Below are 24,373 nucleotides of genomic sequence, written 5' to 3' on the forward strand. Positions count from 1 at the left end.
ACAGTGCGTGGATCAGGACAGACCATTGCTGAGGTATCGTCTTTGTCCTTAGCTTGTCTGTTATTCATGTATCTGCATTGTGGAGCTAAAGTCACTGGGTGTTGAAAGCAATGACATGTGTTTATGTGCTGAATGTCCTACTTTAATGCAAATTAATTTTCTTCATGTCTAGATGGAATGTTAGTCTTAGTCTCATGCTTTCTTGGGAAAAAAAAACAAACCCAAACCAAAACAAAGGTTTGATCACAGCTGTGTAACAGCCCTGTTATGAACAGCCAGTTTCTGCGTCTTTACCTTTAAATGATAATAAACCACTATGTGCTACACCCTGCCTTCTGCAGGGGAAAGACCTCAGGACGGTTCTTTGTAACCAGAGAGATTCCTGCTAGCAATGTGGCAAACTTCAACAGAGGCAAGCGCAAACTTCTCATGCAACATTCTCTGGGTCTACATTGTTTCTTTGTCTAATTGCACTGATCTGTTTCCTGGACAAATCCAACTTCTTGTGCTGCAGTTTACAAGTTGTGGTGATTGCATGTGACATTTTGAAGAATGCATTTTTAAGTGTAGTCTTTTCCCATTATATTAAAATTCACATTTTATAAATGTCATGGGGTAATAGAAACAAAAACAGTCACTACAAAACACCAAAAGAACTCTACAATCTCTGCCCAAATGTTTTCAAATTAACTAATTCTTAGAAAATTCTCTACAATCTCTGCCAAAATGTTTTAAATTTAACTAATTCTTAAAGTCTTAAAGTTATAGTAAATACCATTGAATTGTAAGACAGTTATATTTATATGTCTACAATCTCTGCCAAAATGTTTTAAAATTAACTAATTCTTAAAGTTATAGTAAATACCACTGAATTGTAAGACAGTTATATTTATATAGTATAATTTGGGATATACAGTACATTTTCCACTGTGTAAGTTCACTTTTTACCAACTAAGTTCTGAATCGATCTCCTTCTGTTTCACCTTTTATCTTCTTTTATCTTTTAATCTGACATCTGTTGAACCACATCCTTTAATGTGCCAACATTGGTCACCACAAACAGGCAAACTAGATGAAGTCAAACCTGGAAAAGCTCTCAATGTGACCCCTAAACTACACAGGTAGGCAGTACTTTTTTAATGCCAAGAGTTAATAAAGTATTCACTACATTTATTTTTTTGTGTTTTTCCAAAAAGCAATAGTGTGGCTAATAATATCAACGGTAGCATAAGGGGATATTAGTGACTAAAACACCGTGAGGCAGATGTATATGAACTGAGGTGCGAGCGTTGGACTGATGACACCGTCTATCCATTAGACATCCAACTGAATCCATCTGAAAACAAAGTGTCTGTCAGTGAGGCAGCCCAATTGTGTGAGATCGCGGCTGGCTGTTTGACATGCGACGTTCTGAAGTGTATCGAGAGGCACAGCTGAGTGAGTCGAATAGTCTGTGGTCTATTGATAACTCCAGCCTGTTTTAAAATCCTGGCACAACAATGCAACTAGGGCCTTGTGTGCTCTGCTGAGCAACAATACCGTCTCTCACTGGCAGCTTCGGTGTAATGATGACGGACAACAATAAAGGAGCTCCTCTGTTCCACGGACCTGTCATTCCTGCCATCTTTGATAATATATTTTCAATTTTAATAAACAGATAATCCTTGTGGATGTTTAAGTTTTCCTGTTAGTCAGAGAGATCCATAGACAGTACAAAAGGCTCACTGAAGGCAGCGACCTACAGTATCTATACTTCTATCTGTTCTTTTTCCCACACTGTTATCTTCTCACCTACGTGCACAGACAGCAGACAGATGCTCACACACTGCCGCTCTCCATTTCTCTGCCTCTCACTGCTCCCCGTCTGTCTCAGTGAGTAGACAGAGCTGTTTGGCTGCTGCAGTAGCTGGGAGGTACGGTGGAGTGTAAGCAGTGTTGATGTGGATGGCCCCTGGTCAAAGGCCAAGGCCTGGCTGTTAAAACGCAGCATCTTTTGTGCGTCAGAGCCTGCACTGCCAGTACTGTTCCACCCATGCCACTAGGGGTGGGGAGGCATTTACCCTCCACACATTCATTCCGTTGGCATTGCTTGATGCCGGGCTAAATGGCATTGTTACAACGCGCCTCTGAGAAGTGTTGACAGGTCCATATGCTAATTTTAATGAATACAGGGGAGCCGTGGTTCTATTCACCTCAACTCAGCTGCAGAACCCTATCTGCACCTCGACTAGCAAATATAATTGCGGCAAACTCAAATGAGCTCATTAGGAAATGTATTGAATTTACACATTATTTCCAGTAGTTAAGCTGAGTTATTTTCCCTAAGGACTCAATTACATACTCATTTGTGACTCAGGTAACTGGCTTTCTGTGTGTGACTTTTTCAACTGCAAAATTGTAGCCACTGAATAATTTGTAACAAAGCTGTTGTACAAGCACATCTATTGACATTTGTGTGGGGAGTCTCAAAATGGGGGGAGGCGGGAATGGGCTAGGGACAAGATAGCGACTTGCTTTTGTTCCATTATTCACTTCATTGGATTAACTCATAATGTTTAATTCACTTGTGAATTAGTTAAATGTGAACTCATTTGTCTTCATTGCGTTTCCGTGTAGTGTTTTTGTTCACAACGGCCTTGTTGTCTTTCTAACACATGTACTTTCATCAGCCAGTGTGTTGCTGAACTTTATCAAGACAGAAATGTGAGTGCAATTCCCTCTTTCTTTTAAACGCTGAATAAGAAGATAAGTCACAATCTGGAAGAGACCCCGTGAGTCAGGGTTCAGTATCATGGATTAAAACCAGCCTACTGCACTCTGAAATGAAAAGTGAACATTCATTAAGTGACTCACTTCTGGAACCGTGACCTCCCTGAGCCACAAAGAGGAGATTGTTGGACAGAACGGACATGGTGTGGAAACTATGCGACACAGAGGACTGTCCAAAGTTTTGAGTTGCTCATCAAATTGCTGTTTGTTCTGTGTGAAAATGGCTCAGCTTGCTGGAAAACAACAAAGAATTTGGGATGGGTAAGCACAAGGGTTTTCACACAGGCCTGTATTGGCTTTTGCTGGATGAACTAAAGTGACTCTGTGAAGTTTTGGCAAAAGAGCAGTTGTAGCAGGCTTCAGGAATTTAACTGTATTTGGAATTTGGTTTTTACAGTGACCGTATATAAGAAATGGATGTAAAGTGAATCCCCAACTATTTTTATCATGTATATTACTATATAAGTTATATGGGAATACAATTGTCCTTTTTAAATTTATGAATTCACTTTTGACTACCAGTTGTTCTATCCATTTCTTATATCTGGTCAATGGGCATGCATGATAAAATGATCCATGGCGTAGCTGTGGTATCTTCATGTCTACCAGAGTGATGCACTACAGGAAAACAACTGGACCTTTTCGACTAAATGTCTCCTCCCTTTTATTTGGTTGTATGTTTTGGAGAGTGATAAAGCAGCTTTTGGAAAGGATGAGTTGTCATAAAGGTCATGGCTTTCCCCTGACTCTGCTGAGCCAGCAAGCTGTCCAAAGTGTGCAAAAAAATTGCTGTGCACCTTCTTGTGCAAATTTTTATTGTGGTATTTTTCATGGAATCGTGGTTTCTGCTGGGAGTCCTGGAGGTTCCTGCCCATGGAGCAAACCATAAGGGGCTGGTACTGGCCCTAGTTCTGCCTTGGCCCTGAAAGCCTTGGTCCAAACACATCCTCTGCACTCAGCTGTAAATATCACCAACAGCTGGTGGCACCCAAGTTAGTCGGGCTTAACAAATTACTGGCCTTCATGTGGAGAGATCGTGGGCCCCCGTTTGCTTCCCTGCCAACCAAGAGGCCATGGAAATACTATTTGCAACACATTTGTTTATGAATTAATTGAAAATTCAAATGCCTCCAGACCAGGAGTGCCTAAAGAAGGTCTAGTGGGCCCATGTTCCAACAACAGAAAATATGTAAAGGTGCCTGTCAAATTTATAATAAATTTGTTGTCTGTAGTTATATCTACGTGATATAACAAAGAAATAAAGAAATAAACAAAAATCCACCCTAAAAAGACAACAAACAAACAAGTTTATAGTACAAAATTCCAAGAATTCCAAAGTCTGAGGCCAAATCTCTGTCATCAGCGACCAAAGTCCCAGAGGCATCAAGGCAGACGAAGGAAATCTTTTTTCATGCTATACAGGAAGGCAGACATTGGCTGAGGAAAAACCACACTCAGTAATAGTAACTGATATTGTTTCAGTGTTTAAAGACAATGTGAAAATGTTTTGTAAACACTAACCCAATTGAAAACCACCCATTTTGCATCCCGACCCTCCCAGACGCAGCTCTGTGTAGAGAGATAGGAATTATCAAAGTCACCTTTGAGCTCAGTAGCCTGTCTAGTGCCCATGGTATCAAACATAATGGCATTCGCTGTAGCCCAGATCACATTTACGATAGCAGATTTGATACAGCTGTACACCAGTGAAGAATAACTCAGACTAAAAGAATAAAACCCCCTTTTTCAGTTTAAACACAATCCATTTTCCAGTGTAAATCACTTGTCACTCCATTGCCAATGTAACCGCTCTGATCTGAAAGAGAGAGGTGGGGAGAGGGAAGGAGAGAGAGTAAAGATTATCTTTTGGGCCATTTTACCGGCACTGTTGCGTGACAGAGACTGACAGCTCTTTCAGATGACTGACAGGTGTCCTTTGAAATGCCCGTGAAGCAGCTTCTGTTCAGACCGTTGAAATGCATATTTGCCGCTCTTATCATAAAGGCATGGATGGCCCAGATAGGTGCCGTTAACATTGCAAATGGCTCCAGAATTATTCATTGTCAGTGCTGCAGGAAAGAATGAAGGGGTGGTGGGAGGTGGGGGGGCTGGGGGGGGGGGTGAAGTTTGATTATTCTCCTCACACAATGGCAGGGTGCTTAATGATTCCTCTCCACCTTGGCAGCGGCATGTGCCGACTTCAGGCGCTAGCGACGGGTGACACAGGTCTGGCCAAGTGTTAGAGCAAGATCATACGTCCGGGTCCCATTTTAATTTCTAATACATTAATCTTTTCCTCACAGAACCTCCATGAATATTCCAGGGCTCCTTGTTTGTCAGGAAGGCTGTCTCGCTTTCATCTATTCAGGTGGTTTCATTCACTGTGAAAGCCAGCTAAATGGACCCGATCAGTCAATGACAACCGGGACACAATAGAGCCCACTAACACGTTCCTTTTCTCCTTTCAGCCTTCTGATAGACAACCCTGACACCTGGTCCCAGGGGAGACCCTCCGCCAAGTCACTGCACTGTTCCTTGAGAGACTTCCTTTACTTTATCAGCCCATAAAGGATTGTCACAGGTGACTATATCAGCCGAGGTACGGAGCTGCTCCCCCTGACCTGCCCCTGCCACTGTGTGGTCACGGCACCGCACGGTGGAGGCACCGTGTGCTGTGGATTAAGGTAGCTTAAACGCTGTCATACAAGCAGGCTCAGTGCTCCACACTTTCTAAAAATGTTAGGCTTTTGTTCTCCTCCATTAATTAGCATTGTCTTAAGTTCATTAGACCAACGCTGGTGTTGTTACCAGTGAGGCTACGCTGGCCACCTACATGGGCCGTAGCTTTGTAGAACCTGACCTGACATTGGCTCCCATGCTTTCCTGTCAGAAGTGTAATGAGTCACACACAGGGAGCACAACTGTAAAGAACCCACGGGAATGAGAGCTGGGAAACAGAAAAATAGATTAACCCACTTATTTGTTCTTATAATGTATATATGGAGGTGAGTCAAAAGGTTCTAAGACAAATTGAAAAGCATCTGTATTAATGAGAACATCAATGGTATTTCTCTACACATCCTCAATTTAAGTCTTGTGTTTCCATCTGAGAATTCCTGGTCTGTGGAATTGTGCAGGGAGACAGAATTCACACCAAATTAGTGCTTTATGGAGAACGTAAGAAAAATTCCATCTCACACCAAATTAGTGCTTTATGGAGAAAGAAAAATTCCATAAAAATTCTCAACTATCCCTTCCATTTTTATGACAGAAAAAGATTTGACTTTAACCAACACCAACACCTGTACATACTATTACTAGCACATATGTACGCAGTTCCATTCATATAAATACAAATCTCCATTAACTGCATCCACATTCTCCTCAACTATTTTCCAATCTTGGAATGCATCCAACCTGTGAGAATTCCCTTTTCAGACATGTCTGTGTAGATTCTTTTTTTAGACAGTTAAAGTTAAAGTTTGCTCTCGTCTTTGTGAAGACAGCGAGCTTGTACCTGATTCAAATAAGCCCATCAGTCAAACCATATTTTTTTCTACAGGTAAATGAGACTCAGAGGAGCCTGCGTTTCCCGAAGCACACAGGTCTATAATTCAACACTGAACTCCTCAACAGTGGAAACTTAAATGTTCCCTGTCATGTATGGATATTAAAAATATTCAGCCAGCGATGTAGACTGGGTGCCATTCATAATTATGATTTCTGATATCTGCTCAAAGGGGACACTAAGCAGGTATGGTGGAGGAAGAGCACCGATATTTTAGTGGAAAGGAGACAGTCTACTCCCTCAAGGAACATCTCAACTGACATTGGCCGCTGGAAAATTGGGATTTATATTTTCAGCTTTCTATTAGTATAGAAATTAATACAAGCGCTCCTATGTCGTAAAATTAGCTCAGCTCTCAAATTGCAATTACACGTGTTGAGGAGAGAAACGATGTCTGTTCATTTTTAGAAGCAAAAGAAAATTGCGAGGAAACGAGGAAAGTCATCTTGACTCAAATGACAAACCTTAGCGCATCTAAGCCTGCCCTTGACGAACTAGCACTGGTACCGATTTGTTCTGGTGACACTGTCTTTACCTCTCATGTGAAATAAAAAGGGAGAAGCAGATCAAATGAACAGTGAAATATTTCCATATTCAAGTGTGACCATTTGGGAAAGGCTTCCAACCAGAAGGAAGTCATCCAAATTATTCTGCCCTCTTCCTAAGGGAGGGCATTGTTGAGCAGAGGGCACTGGTGAATGTAGCTGCAAGGTGAGAGGAGCTGTACCCCAGAAACACTGAGCACTTCAGTATTTGGCTTATGATTGGTGCTCAGCAGCCTGCCAGGACAAGTCACTTCATTCTACATGAAACTGTAAACTATGCAGGGGAGAGATTATAGGGCTCAGTCTGGATACATAATCTTCATTAGCTTTTTAAAATGATCAGTTTTCCCTTTTTGTTTTTCTAAAACAAATGATCAGTTTTCCCTTTTTGTTTTTTTTTAAATTAAAAAAGTGACCTAATGAGGAGGAAACATGCACCACTGCTGCACTCTACTACGTACAAGAGCAGCAGTGATTACCTGGCATTAGGGCGAACTTTCTCTCCACAGCCCATGCATAGGCTCTGGTATTGAGGCGAGACATTAATTCATCGTGTCAACCTGTCCCCCTGGAATATTTATGATGCTAAATACATTTAATTAGGCTCTGGGAGCTCTGATGGGAGAGAAAATGCACTGTCAGTAAAAGTAATACAAAAAAAAGGACTTTGTTTCCTCTAATGCAGATAGGCTGCTAATGCTGCCGACTCACTATCGCTGACAGCAGCGTGAGACCCCGCAGATGGAATGTGAATAACACTGAATCATTGGTGGCATGTTCATTACAGTGTCATCATAGCACCTGACGAGGTTGGTGCAGATGCTTATTGAGAGGAGGACAGTCTTATTACTGAGCAGAAGAGGAACGTGTCTCTGCAGGTGAACCGCTGCTCTGCACACAAAAGACACGATCAAGTTTGCAGGAGTGCAAATAGAGGGGGCATGTTGTGAGGGAGAAGATGAAGATGACAATTTCCTACCTCCGGGTTAGAACCGATGTTGTACTTAAGTTCATAGAGGTTAGGAGAAAACTATTAGCCTCTCAAAGAAAATACTATTATTGTTGTTTTTTTATACAGCCTTTCATGCTCAAAGAAAATACTATTATTGTTGTTTATACAGCCTTTCATAGTAAATGCATTAGTGATTTGAAACCAGAATATGTATGAAGACAAAATTTAATCACAGTCTTTTAAAGTTTTAATCGTAAGTCACGGTTCATAAACCTTTTTTGCAGTGCCTTTTGTGGCTTGAACTATTGTCAAACCCCCAAATGTTGACACCTGCAAAGATATTGTTCATAGGAAATTTATAAAGGTCTTTTTTACTACAAAATGTCCATGTTCATTGAACATAGATCAGTGCAATATCCCAATAATAACACATCAAGAAACATTAAAATTTAAATGAATTTGTGTTGTTGCAGACCCCCCTGTAATAGCCCGCCCCTTATTTTGCGAACCACTGTCCCCAGTTAAGCTGGAAAATACTATGTTGAGATAGAGCACAAGTATTTTTTTGACTAATTATTTAAAAGTCAATGCCGTCAATTTTGTCCTAACAAAAAATATTAAAACAATATAAATAAATATGTAGGTTTAGTGTATGTCTTCCAAAATCAAACAGGAAAGGTCCAAATTCATTGGCTGACAGCTGGGTTTAAATTGAGACATCATGTCTGGTGGTGATAAAAACACAGCTACAGTAAATAATAGCCAGTTTCCATCTTGACATCTGTCATCCAAGTGGAAATGGATGGGGAAATGACCAGCTCTCTATCGGCCCAGCTCTGGCTGTGTCACTGGCTGAATGATGCAAATAGGAGATAATATCAGTGCTATGGTGAATGGCATTACTCCAAATCTAATGTCATTAAAAGGGTGGGTATTAGCTCTGCTGTCTGCAGCCAGCGGTGTGGGCTGCGGCCGGCTTGACTGACACACAGATTAAGTGCAGTGACAGGGAGCACAATAAAGTCATCAGAGAATGTGACATGTCAGTTAGAGGGGATGAAGGGATGAATTGTCACTCTCTGTCACAGCCCATCCTCTCCCTTATCCGTGATGTCCCATACACCACCGTGGGAACGGGGGGCGGCGTGGGCGCTTCAGACAAATATTTATTCAGGTAGAGGACAAGTATACCCACTCAAGCTTTCCTGTTCACTCTACATGTTTGTAAATTTACTCCCAGGAGAAGAGGAGGTGAGGAGTGGAAAGCCATAGAGTGGCCATTTGATTTTTTTAAAGCAATCTGGACACACCCAGAAAAAACAATTTGTAGCATTGAAATAAAAATAAATGTATTTTTCGCCATAAAAATGACATTTGTTGTGTTGATGTTCCCTGGTTATTATTTTGTTTTATTTCTAGGTTATAAAAATTCAGCACTCTTTAAAATACATAAACAGAATAATGAGAAGTCAATATCACTGCAGTTCAACCAAAAGGTACATTACTGAAATGAAAAATGATTTAATTATCATTTAATTATAATATCATTAGTCAAAACAAATACCCTATTTCTTTTGGGTGAAAAAAAAAATCACCTACCTTTTCTTGTTGTTTTAGAGTCGGTGCATCCTTGAAAACGTAGAGTATACGCCTTGGCCAAAAGATGGCAATGTTGCAGTGCTGAATTCCAAATGACGGTCCTGCCCCCCCTTCCTGCTGCCTCTCTTGCAGACTGCAGGCACTGCTCTCTCCTCACAGCACTCTTCAAACTATCCAGGAAATTTGTCATCCTCGCAGGATAAATCTGTTCAGAAGTGCAGGAATAATGTTAGAGCCCACCACTTAGGTGCCACCAGAAAAGTTGATTACATGGAGGACGTTTGAAAAGACAAAAGTTTGGTGTGATAACTTGAGAGAACTGGGCCACAATGGACTGGATATTCTTTTGTCATGAGGTGACAGTTCACTGGTTGGGAGGCAATTTGTACCTGATCTCTAATGGCTGATTTAACTGAGAAAACCATGGATCCTATGTCTAAAACCTATTGGAGAAAACCATGGATCCTATGTCTAAAAGCTATTGTTTTTTTTTTTGTAAGTTGATTGGAAACATTTTCTGCCTTTGCAGTACAAAAAAATGTTTTTTAAACAAATTCCTCTTTTTTTTTTTACCTTCAGATACCATCGTCTTTTTTGTTTAAATGCAGATAGAAAAAAAAACATTTTGAAAGATGGATGTAGGTTTTCAGTTGAGATCATCTCACAGCAGGAAAGCAATTGGACAGCCATTATGGCTGTGAAATACTTGAAATGTGCCTCTGTAAATGCTTCCTGACTCTACGTCTATTATGAAAAGGGTTACTAGGACATATGCTATAAATAAGTGGTCTAAACATCCTTCTTGGAAGCCTGCATTAAGAACGCATTTTGAAAAAAGAGAGAGCGAGAGAGAGAGAAAACAGAAAGGTTGCTCCGCTTTCATTAATTAAAGAATGGAGTAAAGTTGTAAGAAATGACAAGGTGAGGTTTGTACACCTGTTTACGGCTCTGGAGTGACACTTGTTTGCTCTGTTGCTTTGAACAAAGCAGGAATAGAACTCTCTCTCATGGCCACTTTGCTGCTCTTTATTATTGGCTTATTGCCTTTAAGCTGTCACCACTCAGAGCATTTCTGCTCTCAGGGGATCGTCTTCAGGGACTGGAGAGAGCTCGGCTGCCTGGCAGTGCCGGCCGCTGTAGCACACTGCTGCTGCTGCTGCTGCTGCTGCTGTGGTGCTACGTGTTGCACACAGTCCTGTCAAGCTGCTTATTTCCCACTGATTTATACGTAAACATCCCCACTAACATGTAAGGCGTGTGGAAAGTGTTTAAGTGAGCTCTGAAATTTAATGAGGAAAATGAAATGATCACAGCAGCTTTATGTTCTGTTTTTCCTGTTCGTGCAAGTCAGCTTTTCAGCGACTCTAAAGGCATCTGTGGATCTTTGTGATTGTAAATAGAAATCCCTACAAGAAAAGAGAGGGGAGTGCAGTTGTCGCCTCAGTCAGATTGTCTATTTGCCCTGGGGCAGTTGTTGTTGATTCGTCCTTGTATTAAATAGAGGGAGATAATTTAGTGAAAACCCACAAAGGCAGAGAAAAAAAAACATACTTTTTAAAAAAATGACCTTTTGTTCCACATAAAACTTAAACAAATGTATAACATATTTGCTATTAATAGAAATAAAAATTGAAATAAAAAAAGGTAAAGTGATAAATGATGTTTAAATGTGGATTGCAGGTATAAAGAAATCCCAAGATTTAGCAGAGAGGCATGTAATTTTTTTTCTTCTCGCAGCTTAATCCCACCATTCCTCCACCTCTCCTCTCTTATGCCAGTCACATTTTCTAATTAGCTTTCCCTGTGGAGGAAGAAGATGGATTATATTTTAATATCTGGGGCCTAAAATTAGTTTATATTTTAGCAAGTTAGCACTTCTTGGAAGTTGATTTACTCTTGATGCTGTAAAACCCGTGAGCTTGCAATTAATCATTCTCTTTGGTCTCCTTCTCAGGGAAAAAGGAGGCTGCGGTGTCACAGTGCGGATCACAATAGGTAAACACCTAATTTACACTATTTAGAAATCACCTCTCTAGTATTGTACGACGCATGACACTTGCTCCCTCAATTGTTCCGTCCTGCCCCAGTTATTAATTACAGCAGACTTTTAACAAAGCGACATTGTCTATGACTAATCATCGACACACAATGATTAAAGACGTTCTGGGCTTTTTTGAATTACCGGCTTCTCCTTCATCTCTGTTCATTCATGAGCTGCCTCCTTTTTTTTCCGTCCTTGGTCAAGAATTTAGTTGGCTGTTCCCCCCCGATCCTGAGAGGCTTTCACGAGCCCATCCATCAAGAGTAAAGGGTTGAGGGAGAGCGTCGACAATGCTGCTGCTGCTGCTGCACTGATGTAAAGCATAAAGGATTAATGGTTTTTTAAAGGTAAGCATGCTTTTACAATATACACAACATTTGCCATACAATGCAGCATTTTTTTTTTACATTTTTGTTCTCTGTGCAACTTTATAAAAAGGGAAGTCAATTTAGAAATATGTCAAAAGTTATTAAAACTGTACATTTTTTTGGATTGCTTTAAACCCCTGATGTAATAGAAAAAGCTTAACTTCAGAATATTTGATAAAAGTCAGTGATGAAAAAGTAATAATAATAATAAAAAATGAACGTGATTATCACTGGAAATGTGCTTGACAGAAGAGCAGGTGTGTGGATGGAGTTCATCAACGTCTCCCTGACAGCCACACTGTGTGAGGAGAGCATCTCCTAAGCCTGGATCTGGCACAGCTTTGGAGGACTGTTGGTGACTGAAGGCAGTGCGGAGTCAGGAGGATCATCAGTGGCTCTCTCCCAGGGAGATGAGCAGCACAGGCCAATTTCATATGCGGGGCTCGGCCTCTGGGTCTGAGTGGAGGTGGGCTGGGTCCACACAGTATCCTGGCTTCATTAATCATCCCGCTAAGGCTTACCGGCAAACCCCCTCTCCGCCCTCTCCTAGACAACCCCTCGGATTACACAGAGCCAGCGAAATGTCAGCCCAAATCTGAGTCTTGATGCAGATAATCATTTCAATAATATTTCTCCATTTGTGCCCCCCATGCCAGGGGAATAAAGCTTTTCCGCTGTCAGGTAGCATAAGACTACAGTTGGTGGGAATACTTGACTCTGAGCCAGATGGCTTAGCCATGCTTGCAACATATGTTCAACAAGCAGTGCTGTGCCAGGCAAGCATTAGGTTTTTATTAATTTGAAGCAGCCAGGTATGCATGTGTATATATTTACCTGATCCATCACTGCTCATCCTCCAGTCTTCTCTTTGGGGAATCTGACTAGACCACACTTGTGTTTACAGCAGGAAAATATCAGATCAAGGCTTCACATCATTATCATAGTGTTTATTCTAACTTGGTTTTTATCTCATTTAACATCTTTTTTTTTTTTAAAGTCTCCAAAAAGACATTGCATTTGTTACCAATCAAAGACACTCAGTGTATATTTATGGCTGCAGTGTCTGTCATCCTAGGGGCAGGTTGTTAGAAAGCAAATTACCATTTAGATTCATGAATATGCTTGAGTCCGAGACAAAAGAAACAGTGCTGCATGGAAGCAGGGCAAATTTATTCATTACCACTAAGTTGAACTTCCCTTTAACAGCCCGGTGCTCTGAAATCCTGGGAGTTCTTCTCTCTCAGTGACTTATGGTAGTGCAGGGGGAGTCGGGGGGGAGCCGCGCGGAAAATGTCAATAGAAATAGTAAGTGTGAGAGAGGAGGCTTGCCTAATTAGTGCCCATTTAGATTTTATGACGGCTCTGAGATCTGCTCTTCCTGACAGAGAGCACTATAGTTGCATATTGTCCTAGCCTGAGGGAACCATAGGAAAATCCAGATTTATTGTACCTATCATACCAGCATATTTCACTTGCCATTATGAGATGCCATCTTGCAATGATGCCAGATTATTTATTACAGATTAAATTGTGGGACCTGGGTGGTTGAGGAACATTTCAAAGTACCATTCCTCTTATTAACTTCTTCATTATCTGCCCCACTGTGATCTAAAAGCTCCCTGCTTCCTGTCGGTGTTAACAGATACATCACCCATCGTACAACGCCTAACTGTTTTCTCCGCTCTCTGCATTTGTTTTCTAACATTAGTCCCACAATGCACTGCAGCTCATCTGTTAGCCCGACTGGTGGCAGAATGTGACTTCATTACGGCTAATTCCACACGTAGAAGTTTTTCATTCCATATGTTTGGTTTAAAACTAGAATCTGTTGCGATGGTTCCATTCCTTTGGGTCAATTAAATTAATATTATGCTTTATTTTGGGTCTAATTACTTGCAAGTCTGTCGCGTTGGGGCACAGGGATAGTGAACTGCAGCTTCCAGATGCTGGAATGGTTTTGAACCCAAACATTGTTTTCAGTTCTGAAAAGTGCTGGTCAAGCAGCAAATTCTTTCTTTTTTGACACAGAGAAAGAATGAAAGGTCATTAAAGGTCAGTGCTATTCTGGATGCTTCTCAATTAGCAATTAATTCAACATCCATTTATTAAGTTATGACTTATTTTAATTGTTAGTTTATGTTTAACAACTATAATTAAGTTGGTCACTGAACACACATTCTTTGACGAATAAATGTTCATGTTAGGTCTGTCACATTTACCACATTGTATCTGATTAATCCCAGAGAAGCTGGGGATTAATCACGATTAATCAGGACTAATCGTGATTGTAATTAATCATGATTACACACACACACACACGATTAATTGACATTCATCAAAATCCTTAAATACAACAAAAATCTCTTCTACTTTTTTCTCCAAATGATGGAATTATTAACATGGAAAAATGCAAAAGTGAAATTGCAACACTCCCTCCCAATCTCTTTAACTGTTGTGTCAGTCAGCCTGTCAGCTGCAGACTTGTTTAGTGCCCTGTGATCATGAGGCTCTGACACGAGCATCTGATCTGAATTTGAACACACGATTTCCTAAAACAATTTTTTCTTACAGCGTGCGTAAATAACAACATGTATTAAGACTGTGTATTTGAGCAAAACATTAAGTGGACGGACTGGGAATTAGTGGATATACAGTTACCTTTTTTCAGATTAATCTTCAATAATTAATTTATGGTATTTACACCACAATATTATTACACAAATTATAGTTTAAATTGCATTTTTGTAAACTGTAGTATGTTTTCCTGAAATTACATTTGTATTGTTTTTTTTAATCTACTCTGTCCTTTTAACTCTGTCTCAAAGACACTGGCATTTATCCCATTTACACATCGGTGTCCCATCTATGCTAAGGACCTGAGAGTTGTATTTAAGTCATTGTGCAGGATTTTATTAAAATGTACTCCATACTGTGAGGGGAGCTCGTCAGGGAATAACTGGGCCCTGGACTCCCATTACCCAGCATAAAAGTGTCAGCCACTTTAATTACATTCATGCCTTCCCTAGTCCATTTCACTGCAGCCACAATCAGATTCCATGCACTGATTTCTGTTAGTGGTGAGACAGTAATCTAGGCAGAATTTTAGCATGGGATTTTAGACCATTTATTCCCATCTGTCATCTGAACTGGTGATATATGAGCAGGTCGCTGATCTTCACTCACGGGCAACATGTGTCGTCTGATGTTCGCTCAGTGTGAATTTCAGTGTCTGTCCCTGGAATTGTTGATGAACTTGGTATATCTGGCCACTAAATATCAGTGCACCCCAGCTAGACTAGAAGAATTGCTTGTACACAGGGGCAACCCTTGCACAGAAATGTGATGGCAGAAGGTGGGGGAAAGGGGGCGTGTGTGTAGGGTAAGGGGGTAGGAGGATGGGGCGGGGGGGTCAAGTTGTGCCGGTCAGACAGTTAGCGAGCGAGGAAGAGGCAGTGTCACTTACTGTTTCACGGGAAAGCTTCCTGACCTTCTGAGAGTGAAAGCGAGATCCTCTCTTGTTTATACTCAGCCATGGATCAGTGCGTGGAATATGTCTACATCCTCTCAGCCAATTTCACACAGAGGAGGCGCAGTGTGGGCGGCTGACACAAGCCGTTTCCCCTGGACGATGAGGCCCATCCCTCATGCATGTCCCCTGTCTGCGACTGAGAGACAGACTCAGACGGAGGCACTCTACTGCTCCACTGGCCCACAGAACCATCCCCTCCCCTGAGAGCCTCGTGGTGGGACCAGCCTCTGACTCTGAGTCCTTATTTAAGAGACAAAGTACTTTCTCAGCCAAAGAGTGGTGAGATAATTAGGAGATTTATACCCTTGTTGACTCTTGCAATATAATTTACACCCTCTTCTTTTGTGTTTTACCAGAGTGCGTGTAAAAAGTTCTCTTCAAATGTCACTTTTTTCCAACAGTGCAGGATACATTGTGTGTTCATATCTTCCATTGCTGCATGGAGAAATTATGAAAAACAACTCACAGAGGCTCCACTGAAAACCTCTGTTTTCATACAACCAGGGGGCGAGTCCTCCAGAAGCTAATTTACAGGCGGAATAAGTGGACATAAAGCACTCAGGTGAATTATCAGCCACGCCATTAATTACCTCTAATGATTTCAATGTGACACACACATTTGCTATAAAAACTATTTATGGCACACATTAAGGTCAGGCTTTTCTTAAAACTAAGATTCATGCACACACCAGTCATTGAAAAATAAGCTAAAAAAAACAATCCTCCAAACTTAATTAGAAAATGAGAGATTCTTACTGTTGTGGCTCCATCCAGTTTTGCATTAACAATCAAAAGGTAATCAAACCTCAGCCAGTGATCCCACTTCAGAAGCACACACTGCTCTTGGATGAAGCCTCTTCACTTCATGCCCAATTGATCTAATTACATAAAGAGAATTCTCCCTCTGATCTGGTGGTTCCTGTTAGATCTAGCTGTTCACTTAATTAAGTCTTCATTCTTTATCACAGTGGTGAACCTGAGAAAGCCATCTAATATTCTGTCTTTCCAGGGTCCACTCCCAGCATTTTGTCTTGTAGTTCTGAACCGGTAGCATGCAGTGAAGACGGGAGGCAGACGACACACTGACTGTTTAGAGGGAAATCTGCAAATGTATGACGTAGCTTATAGGATACACATTATTCTATGTTATATTATTTATGCAAATAAATATGGTTCCTTGATGTGAGTAACATGCTTTGGTGGAAAATAAAAAACAAAACCAATGAGTGAACGCAGCGGGACTTAACATGTTAACATCTGGTTCCTGTACCTTTACCTTTAAAAGGTAATGATCTGCTATTTGTTCATTTGCAGGGGAAGACTAAAGGATGGCATCATGGACGTAACCATGACAACGCATGAGCAAAGGTAGAAAGAAAGAAATGGCTGCCAGACAACAAACTGCTGTCAAACTATTCAAGAGTCCAGAATTAACCTGGGTGTTTGGCTAGTGTTAATGTACGTGAATGAAAACATCACTTTGTATCTCCTGTAGAGAAAAAAAAAATCATAAAAAATAATTTTTAAGGTAGTTTGTGAATTAAATTTTGAATTGTTCAAATTATACAAATGAGATTTCTGAAAATAATAATACTATTTTATCTGAAGTATTTAAGCTTTTTTTTCACAATGACTCTCACTTGTCTCCTCTGACCTCACACTCTCTGCTCTGGTCACAGTCAGGTGTTCCCTACTGCAGCCACTGTCCTGAGTTCCTCTGTGCCGCCTTCCTTGTAATCAGCGACCCTTGTTTCTCAATTACAGGGTGTGAATTTGGGCTCCTGCGTGACCTTCTCTCAGTGATCCTACGACTGACCCCTTAATAAGACAACATCCTCCCCTCTACTGCTTGGTGTGTTGCATCACTTTTTTTTTTCATAGTAGAGATCTTTATGAAGACAGATATGAAAGGAGGCGGGTCACTCTTGTTGTGTTCTCACATCCACTCACTTCACAGGCTCTGAACAGGGGCTTGATGTTTACTTTGATTGTTCACAGGCTACCCCCTGAGGTCAAAGGTTGTAGGGCAGGAAGCATCACTCCCTTGTAGGTAATCACATCCAGCTTTGTGCACCTGTAACCTGACACTGAGGGTGGCAGCTTAAAGGCTGTCTGCAGTCTTATAACAGCACTGGACCACACGTGTAATATTAGCAGCAGCAGCAGCAGCAGCAGCAGGAGGATGTTGCAGGGAATCACCTGAGCTCTTTGTTGATGTACAACTCTTTGCTGCGTGGAGTGGACCAGTTTTTATGTAGCGTACCTCATTTCCATCAGCTTTAAAGTGACATATTAGCAAGCTCTGGGTGGTAAAGGTGATGTAAAGATTACAGCTATTTACTGAGACCCGACTCATATCTCTGCCTAGATTACCTTGAGTCTGAGTTTAAAGAGCGATTACTCAGAACGAGGAAGTTAAAGAGGCAATTACATAATGAAACGGGCCATCAATTCTATCCGTGGCCTTTTTCCCTTAGAACAGAGATGGCCCAGATATCCCTGCTGCAGCTGACCCAGTAGAAGTACAACTGTTTGTATTAAACTCTCCTTCATCAAAGCAGTAGGAAGCCGCATGGCTCTGTGTGGCGTTCTCCCTCTGCTCCGTAATCCAGTTATTAATTATCCTCCCTAACACAGCAGCCAGGGCCATTGTATTTACAGTGTTTCCATGGTGACCCCAGCCCATTTATAAGGTTGGTGTCAGTATTAAGACAAGGACTGCATTCAAACGGCCTCCACCTAAATATAGCAGTGTCTCATAATGTGAGTGTTATTATAGGGAAATTAACACCACTCCACTGTAGCACAGATTACGTTACAGACTTACAGTCATATTCAGCAGTTCTCTCCCTCATTGAAGATTATGTACAATTATTCCAGGTTGTGTTGCATTGTTTGTTAATTCAAATACTGATCTAGTCCACAGTTTATGTCAAAGTGAACTGACATCATCAAAAGGCCTATCATCAAAAGTACGGCGGTGTAAAAATATTTTGGAACCACTGACTTACAGTACGTAGAGGTCACCATTGGTCCATTCCTGGGTCTTTCCCAACTGGAACAGTCATGCTCTCTCTGGTGGGCACAGAACCTCAGAGCTCCCCCTATAGGTTCAAAGATACACAGAGCTTGGATTATTGTGGATGATGGGTTGTGGGAAGGGATTATGTTAGCTTCAGATAAGGCTAAGATAAAGTGGTTAGGTTAAGGTAAACAGCAAGGGTAGCTCTAGAGCACAGGTCTGAGACATGTGGATCCTGGGCCAAATGTGGCTCATTAGCCTGCTCTTGGGTTCCATGGAGGATTATTATGTGGAATTTGTGAAATGAGCAATTTAGATCCAACTGTGCTTCTCAAACAAAGACGATTCATGATGAATATATCAAATCACCCTGCAAAACCTGATAAGTGACAGTATTTATACAGAAATCATCGACGTAATGTCATTGTCCTCTTCTACCTAAGCTCAGGTGTGACATTTCTAGCAGCAGTGCAGGAAGCAGGAGCAATGTTAAAATGATGTTGTAGAGGTTTGCACATTGTGTTTTTCTTGTGGTATAAAAGGTAAAACAACAATACATTGATCAAACTGGCTCTTTGGTTGTTGAACCTTGCAGTTAAGGGTAGGTATGGGTGCAAGAAATGGAAAAAACTGGCAAAGATTAGTGTTAAATAAACAGAAAAGTTATAAAAGTTTTGGTATAGAAAAAGGAAACTTTAGAATTGAGAAGAAGAGGGGGTTAATGCTGAAAGGTGAGGAATGTTTAGGGTTATTAGAGGTACGAGGACGGCGAGTGTCCTGTCGCTGTAGTTTGTCCTTCGAGTGCAAAAAGTCAAAGAGTAAGATTGTCGGCAGATCTTTTTTAGGCCCAAACAGAACCCACGCCTTCTGTCACAGCCTCCAGCCCTGGGCCCGACGGCAACCTGCTGCCAGGCCTATATGCGCTGCCAGTTGTAGTTTTTAATTGGCCATCTGGGGAAAGCAGGATCTAGTGGCTGGATATTAATCAGTAAATTAACCCAGCCATAATATAGCTCCCTCCCAGTGGAAGCCCAGCAGCTGTGGGCAGAGAAAAAGAAGGCGAGAGTGCAATAGAGAGATGAACCACGGGCTGGAGGAGCTAGAAAAGGGAGGCTCCCGAATGGGCCGGCTCCTGATTGAACATTTCCTCCGTGTCCCTCGCCACACTCCCCTGTCTGCAGCAGAGCTGACCCCCAATTTGTCTGACAATCACATGGAGGATTATCTGCCGCATGTCAGTGCTGATGTCACAGGTACTGGCACTTGCTAAGGACAAAGCAGCAAATTCAGAGTCGCAGCTTAAAACTGACAGCTGTACAGAGGAGCGGAGCGGGTGGAGGGAGAGTGTTTGACCAAAGTTCGGGGGCGAGGGGAGGGGAGGGGGGTGGTCTCCCTTCACAAGATCTCCCTCTGCAGAAAAGTCCACTCTGTGCATTTGTGTGTGTGTGTTTTATATGTGCATTCATGTGTGTGTGTATCATTAGTGTGTGCCTAGAATTGCTGGCAGTCCCCAGTGTTAACCAATTAAAAGGCTAATGAATATACAACAGCTAATTATTATTAGTAAGCTAAATTATCATAATACCCTCAGCCTCCAGTCTCAGCAATGAGTTTGGACATACAGAGAGCAGTGAGTGATTTTTCAGAGCAAACATTAACCACCGAGCTTATGAAATTATGTTTTGCCTAAGGTTAAGGAACCATTTATGCAGCGTGTTAAAGCACATCCAGCTACTGGACCCCTGGTTCTTTTACATTTTGAGGTGAAAAAAGGGAAAAAGGGAAATGATGATCTGACAAGACGGAGGTCATTTTTCATCACGTGTGCAAATATTAATACATAACACATGTTTCAAAAGTAAATGATTCCATATTCATACAAAAAAGAGAAACAGTAAGTGCAGCGTGGACATCAAATCCTGGTCAATCACCTGCAACACTGCACTGTAATAGCCTTCTGCACTTAAAAGAAATAACAAACCCCAGAGGCGAGTCTACCACTGAGTCACATCCTATTTTTTTTTTTTTTCAAACACTTTTCAATCACTGGTGAACTGGAGATTTCAATAGTTCTTCTATTTGAAAATTGGTGAAACTGCAGTTTGAAAATGGTCTAATGTTGAGAAATTCTCTGATCATGTCTGTGATGTGGACTGAACCACAAACAACCATTCACACTCTCATTCACACCTATGGTCAGTTAAGAGTGAACAATTAACCTAAAGCCTAAAGGACCTAGAAAGACTTGAGTCAGTTTAGAGTGAACAATTAACCTAAAGGACCTAGAAAGACTTGCTCCAACCTGCAAACTGGTGATCTTATTTTTGTAAGGCAAGATCAATAACCACTCTTCCACTATGTGGCCAATCACATTGCTTCTGTGTATAAGAAGCCACATGTCTGTAATACGTGCAGCATGCAGCTTGATAATGTACTGCTGAGAAATCAATGTATTTTAACATTTAGGCAATTACACAATGTCCTGGGAACTATACAGTCATGGATAAAGTGAGTTTTCACAGCTATGTTTAGGAACGTTCCAGGTGGATTCACCATCCTTCTAAGAACAGTAGTAACCACCTCTGGAGAAACACTATGTCTTGACTTCTATATAATATTTCATGCATAAATTCAAAGTCCTTTCAAAACATAAAACATCAGACCATTCATTCTGTTGGTCGTCCTGCTGCACTGAAACATGAGAACTGTATGATTCTGATCCTCCGTTTGTCTGATGGCCTCACTGGGAAAAAAAAAAAATCACGGTAGAAGCGAATGTCACAATACATCACAGAAAAGCAATGTCAACCACTGACCCAATCTAGCTCTTATATATTCATGCATAGCAAACACAGACTCAAATCCGTGCGGCATATGCCATCTGACCCAGGCGAGGGCTTTTATGGTGTGATGTCATCACGCCCCATTGTCATAAATGAACTACCTCACTCCTCCGCCTGCCTGTCAATAAATTTTGAAGGGGCCTCGGTCATGTGTCCCCACTCCAGTGTGCCTTAGATGGACATGAAATAATTGCCATGCAAAGAGTTGCACATTTCCTTTTCTAATTTTAAGGGTCAACAGCATTTTAATACCGTTTTAAACACACACACACTGTGTTTTTTATGATGCATGTACAAGCGGCTTTTGATAGCTTAACCAGCCAAGCATGGTTAAAGAGAGAAACCACTGCAGCTGCTTCCAGGACCCACTTAATTTAGTCCCCTGACCCCGGTTCACCTGAGTCTGCATGGAAATCATAATGCAATCCAAGTGTGAAGAAAAATGATATAGTGTGTATTTACCCCAAATATTTATGCAGGGCCTACTAACAGTCATGCTCACTCCTAATAAAGGGAAAGTGATGCCTTGTAATACGGGCAGTGCTGCCTTGCTACCACGGTGCCTGGGGCCATTGTTTGCTCCATTATCATTTTCATTGGATTCTGTACAGAGCAGTGTGTCTGCTGCTTTACAGTGTCTGCCTCGTGCAGTGGAGGAGCCTGGTGTTTTACAGAGGCACTGCAGAAATTAAGGGAAGTCTAATAGGATTTTTTTATTTATTTCTTATCTCTCACCCGTAAGTGCCTTAAAGCTTGTAATATATATATTACATATATATTTACAGCTGTGGTGCAGTTTTTACGCTTGATGTTTCTGGACAAAAACCCAACCTGGGTGCAGGGAATCTGACTGGAATTGAACCTCCTCCCCATTTCAGAAGGACATCTCTGAAACAGAATCCTAACGTTCTTTTTGCTACGAAATAGAGAAATAAACTGCTGTGAACAAACAGGCAGAATATAAATAATTTAAATAAATTCACCACGTATCTAGGAAACAAATCTGCCAGTGGGCTGAAACTATCTCCATATGGTTTCTTAAAACAACACAGGTCTTACCTGTCAAAGACTAAAACCAGAAAGTGTGAAACGAAAGTAACTTATCTTTGTTGAGTGTTTTGACAAAACAAAGTTGCTGCACAGCTGCAGCAGAATGTGAGATTTATCTTTCTAATGTGTGTTTAAGGCGTAAAAGAAGACATTTCTTTATTACAAATGTGACAGGAACTAAATCTACGTTGAAGCCTCAACAGAAGCAAAAGGTCTAACTGTTGGAGGTGTTGGTCTTGGAGGCTGAGAACAGTCAGGATATTACTACCAGCATCCAAAAGACACTTCTGGTGTGTTGCATAAATATTAAATTCTCTTTAGTCAGTCGTCTCTGACACAACACTAAAATATATCTGTTATTCGGTGAAGTGATGCAGTTAGAGCTGTAAAAGTGGGGACTTGCTGTTACCATAATCTCTGTCCTGATCTCTTTTCCGTCCTATCTTCTGTTGGCTGAAGGATGCAGTTCACTCAGACTGACTGACAGCTGCTGCCAGGAAGGAACAGTTTGTCTCTGTGCTGTGATGCTGACCTGCTGATGCACTACCTGTGGAAGGAAGTAGGAGAAGAAAAAAACACACTCAATAGAATGTAAAATAAAAATCCTGTTTCACAGTAACATGGCAGAAATGGGCTGTTATTCTGCAGTTCACTTCCCTGAGAAGTGTGTCAATAGCTATTAGCTTCCTAACAAGGAGATCAGGTGAGCCGGGGAACAGCAAAGCGAAGCTCCCTGAGGCACAATCATGTTCTATATTTCCTGAGGGGAGGTCTGCACTGTACTGTAGTCCGTTAGCAATCTTCCAGAGGCCTATTAGGCGACTGTAGCTGTATAAAGAGTGGAGCAGGGAGGGTGTCTCATCAGTGCTGATAACAGGGTATCTGGTCAAGTCATTAGCTCTCCTCTTATTGAATTCCTCCGACCAAATAGACCGAATGGAGCTAAATAAAGCTATAGATGGTGAGAGGAGCCTGCAGCCCATTAATATGCTGCCAGCTCGCACTGACACTCGCTGGCTTCCTCCCCTGTCTCTCGATCTCTCCCTTAGTCTCTTTGTCACATTTCCTCCTTTTTCTCTCCTTACCTGTCTCTCTATCTTTTTTTTTTTACACTCTTTTCTGTCACCTTCCCTCTTCTGTCATTCTCAGCTCTCTCTCTCGCCTCCTTCCTTCCCTCCTCTCTCCTCCCTCACTCTCCCCTTGTCTGGGGGGCCTTAATGGCGAGCATGTACAGCAGCTCTGACACCGTCACATCTGCTGGCAGAGAGGGTCTCTCCCTCACCACACAGCCTGCTAATGAGATCTTCCCCCATTTAATTAATACCATAAGAATTTTAATTCTGACTGAATCAATTTAATGTGATGTGATTTTGTCAGCTCTATTCCCCAAGTACAGAAAAAAACAGAGCGGGCCCTGATGCTTATTACATACATCATTTCACGGGCCCTGCATTCCCTGCTGACTTAAACAAATTCTAATTAAGACTAATTAAAGCATCATTTATGAAAACGCTTGTGATAGTTATGCAAACATTCTGGGTGGGTATGCTCTGCATGATAATTACCCCCGGTTTAAATTAAGACCTGTTCCCTGGCAATTATGCTAGCCACACAGCAGCACCTCATGGAAAACCTTCTTTATTCACCTCCTACAATTAAGCACCAGAGCTGGCTCCTGAACTATCTACCCAGAATGCATTTAGGAGAAGAAAAGAACGATTACTCACTCTTGTTTTTTTCTGTCAGGTGGAGTAAATGGAGCCAATCTAATGTTGTGTATCACACTTACTCCGGGGTTAAAGTAATGATCATAAAGGAGTCTGTGGTGGCTGATATCTAAAGTGACACTTGCTGCCTTCGGACGTGGTGATTGGTCTGCGTCTTTCTCTGTGAGTTTTTTTGTCACGTTAAAACTGCTTAGGCAAACGTGAGCAGATGCAACGTCTTAGATCTCCACCTCCACTCACTGAGTTACTTCAAACACACAAGATGACTACATTTGTAGAAAACGTTTGTTTGTGATGCACTAACAGCTCGTTGCCTCGTTACAAACTGGGGTTTTTTTTGTGATGCATTAACAGCTCGTT

General features: G+C 41.4%; 2 long non-coding RNA genes across 4 annotated transcripts in view; one reads left to right on the plus strand and one right to left on the minus strand.

Annotated features, from left to right (window-relative positions):
* LOC103392182 (uncharacterized) overlaps positions 1–24,373 on the minus strand; it is a 152,439-nt gene that overhangs the window by 11,052 nt on the left and 117,014 nt on the right. For both annotated transcript variants that reach the window (XR_003052119.1, XR_522873.3), the window contains exons 11-14: positions 22,696–22,833; positions 18,383–18,475; positions 11,616–11,784; positions 9,434–9,638 (exon numbers count right to left, since the gene is read on the minus strand). This is a non-coding gene — a long non-coding RNA (uncharacterized LOC103392182). The remainder of the gene's footprint in view (positions 1–9,433; positions 9,639–11,615; positions 11,785–18,382; positions 18,476–22,695; positions 22,834–24,373) is intronic.
* LOC107989804 (uncharacterized) lies at positions 1,041–13,858 on the plus strand. Of its 2 annotated transcripts, XR_003052120.1 has the most exons (5): positions 1,041–1,121; positions 5,073–5,137; positions 5,238–5,453; positions 11,388–11,428; positions 11,679–13,858. It is a non-coding gene; the product is annotated as an uncharacterized LOC107989804 (long non-coding RNA). The 2 variants fall into 2 exon arrangements; XR_003052121.1 differs by lacking the exon at positions 5,073–5,137 and having other exon boundaries at positions 1,068–1,121.

The sequence above is a fragment of the Cynoglossus semilaevis genome, chromosome 16, assembly GCF_000523025.1.
Source record: "Cynoglossus semilaevis isolate Cse_v1.0 chromosome 16, Cse_v1.0, whole genome shotgun sequence".
In the NCBI taxonomy this organism is placed as follows: domain Eukaryota; kingdom Metazoa; phylum Chordata; class Actinopteri; order Pleuronectiformes; family Cynoglossidae; genus Cynoglossus; species Cynoglossus semilaevis.